The sequence below is a fragment of the Haematobia irritans genome, chromosome 1 (genome assembly GCF_050003625.1).
Source record: "Haematobia irritans isolate KBUSLIRL chromosome 1, ASM5000362v1, whole genome shotgun sequence".
In the NCBI taxonomy this organism is placed as follows: Eukaryota; Metazoa; Arthropoda; class Insecta; order Diptera; family Muscidae; genus Haematobia; species Haematobia irritans.
The window spans coordinates 78,340,935-78,344,109 of NC_134397.1; the positions used below are offsets into that span (position 1 = coordinate 78,340,935).

Below are 3,175 nucleotides of genomic sequence, written 5' to 3' on the forward strand. Positions count from 1 at the left end.
CGAAAGGTAAAATTTAAAAAATTTATAAAAGTGAATAATTTCTTCAACATTATTTGTATTACATAAAAAAGTGCCAAGAACAAATATATTTCGTGGACGTGAAAATTACGAGTATGTTACAATCGTCTTTGGAAAAAATTCTTCCAAGCATATAATATTTTTGGGCGTAAAATGCTCCCAACCATATAATATGTTCACATAAAATAAACATATTAATGTTTCGGCAGTATCCAATAATATATGTGCTTCCTGCAAAATATGTTTGGAACATATGTTAAAGAAGCGATTTTTTTTGAGGGTGTAGATGCGCCTAGATTTTCAATAATTCAGCAGCCTGTAAGCTAAATTAGAATAATTTGAATTTAATTTTGTTCAAATAAAAATTAATTTTGTTAAACATTACCTGCATAGAATATCAAGTTCAATTCTTAGTTCCAGGTTACAGATTTATAATCTTCTTTTGTAGTTGTAGTCTTTTAGCATAAAAAGGTGTATTAAGGAGCTCGGTAATTTAATTTTAGTAACAATTCCTTTCCAAAATCCACACATTGAAATCGTCTATTAAAATTTGAACCAATGAAAGACAAAAATAATGGGAAAACAGTGTAGTATTTGGTATTATATTGATGATACTTCGTAAATTCTGGAAATAGAAAAAAATATAAATGGAAAATACATATTTTTATTGTTTTCGGATATTTTTCATGTTTTTAAATCCAAAAGAAAGAACTTTTTTACCAATACATAATTCAGCTCATTAGTTTATATATCAGATATACTGCTCTCTACTTGGGTTCAAACTGAAAAAGGCAGGTAAAGCAAAAATGCAATTTAATGCCAACGCCACTTCCCAACTTCAAGGTGAATCTTCCAACAAACCCATACCGCTCTTGGTTTTAAGAAAACTAAGAGTGAAAAAAATTTATAATTTTAAAAGATCCAGACGGTACCCACTTTTTTGTTGCAAACATATTCTTATATATTTGATAAAATGATGGAGTTGATGGTCAAGTGATTGGTCAATTTCACAAAATAAAATTGGTCGCTAAAAGAAATGAATAAAAAAAATATATTATTTTAGTCCGTTTAATGTAAACAGGCTTCAATGGAAACCCGTATACATATTTCACAATTTCTTATCTTCAATAAACGTAGATTGTTTTCCATTTTTACAATACCACAAAACACAAACACAGGTAATTTCAAATGCGTTCTCTCATATATTTTTTTCAAACCTTTACCACGTGGTCGTTTGTTGTTGCACACTTTATTTATTTCAACCCTTTGCTATGATTTGTTGTTGCGTTCAAAATATTTATGCACACATATTGAATGCAGCAGACAGAATGTCGCCAATCATGTTTTTCAATTTACGCGAAAAACAAAAAACCAACCGTTCGTTACGAGTTACTTCCACAGACTGATCTCTCCATCATACATTGTTGAATAAATACCCATTCTCTTGTTCTCTTTTCGCTCTTTCCATTGCTCAAAATTATTCAATTTCAATCACAAAAGTGATTGGATCAATCACACGTGTAATTGGAAACGGAAAAAATTTCAATCACGTTTGTAATTTAAAATTATTTCCGAATTGATTAACAAATTGATTGAATCAATTAATATTTTAATTGGAAACGTAACAAATATCAATCATTTTTTTAATTGGTTTTTATTCGGATTTGATTAAATAATTAATTGAATCAATTAACATATTAATTGAATCCGTTTCCAAATTCAATTAAGTGCTTAATTGAAAAAATGTTGGTGATAATTTTTTGTGTGTAGTTTTTGCAAATTCGCCTATCAGGCAGCGACCCGTTATAGCAGATATTAGGAGTGCTATCTGACGCCTTGAGAACACTAGCATATCTTGTGTGCGGTTTAAGTTTAAATGGGGCCATATTTGCTTGGTGTCGTTACAACCCTTGCAATTTTCCCATCGAATATTGGCCATCATAACAGCCTTCTCACGCAGTAAGAGCTTGCAGGTGGCCAGAGGCATACCAACAGATTCTAGTTCCCCTGGAATATGTAAGGTAGTTCTTAGCCTTGCTAACACATCTGCTTCACAGTTCCCCGGTATGTTCCTATGACCAGGCACCCATATTAGGTGAATATTGTACTGCTCAGCCATCTCGTTGAGAGATTTGCGGCAGTCTATGGCCGTTTTTGAGTTAAGGAACACAGAGTCCAAGGATTTTATTGCAGGTTGACTGTCTGAGTATATATTAATGCCAATATTTGTTGGAACATTACTTCTCAGCCAATTCACCACCTCTCTTATTGCCAATATTTCAGCCTGAAAAACACTGCAGTGATAAGGTAATTTTTGGCTAATCGAATTTCCAGATTTTTAGAATATACACCTCTTTGTGGTACTAAAATACCTCTAGATTTCCAATATCAGGCAAATTGCATAAAAACTACGGTTTCTATAAGCCCAAGACCTCAAATCGGGAGGTCGGTTTGTATGGGGACTATATCAAAACCTGGACCGATATAGCCCATCTTCGAACTTCACCTGCCTGCAGACAAAAGATGAGTTTGTGCAAAATTTCAGCACGATTGCTTTATTATTGAAGACTGTAGCGTGATTACAACAGACAGACAGACAGACGGACATGTTTATATCGTCTTAGAATTTCTCCCTGATTTATATAGTCGGAAATCGATATTTCGATGTGTTACAAACGGAATGACAAACTTATTATACCCCCGTCACCATTCTATGGTGGTGGGTATAAAAATGGAGTTCAAAATTGCAAAAACGTCTTTAGTTCCATACGAAGTTCAAGATAGGCGCATTATTGGTAAAATTTACAAATTTTAAGAAATTCTGAACTATTTTGTTGGAGACACGAATTTAGTAAATCTTTATGCTTCATTTGTGTATAATTTTTTCCTATGTTTTAGTTAATTTAACTAACGTACACAAAAAATTATTAAAGTCATGGAATATTTCTTAAAACGTAATAATTCCATGAGCTAAAATATAATTATTTCGGCTTTAGTGAAATATATGGTTCACATTTGTGAGTGTGGGAGCTGTGCAAAGTTAGCATGCCCGCCTTGCATACACAAGGTCGTGGGTTCGATTCCCTTGTCAGTCAGTTTAACATGAAATCGGGCACCACTCAGTGATAAGAGAGAAGTTCACCGCACGGACGAAATT

General features: G+C 33.0%; 1 long non-coding RNA gene across 1 annotated transcript; it reads right to left on the reverse strand.

The window, feature by feature from the left end:
* Positions 1-223: 223 nt before the first annotated feature.
* LOC142239385 (uncharacterized) lies at positions 224-1,055 on the reverse strand. Its single transcript, XR_012723014.1, has 4 exons — positions 955-1,055; positions 745-889; positions 404-558; positions 224-341 (listed from the first exon to the last, which is right to left on the reverse strand). It is a non-coding gene; the product is annotated as an uncharacterized LOC142239385 (long non-coding RNA).
* Positions 1,056-3,175: the final 2,120 nt, after the last annotated feature.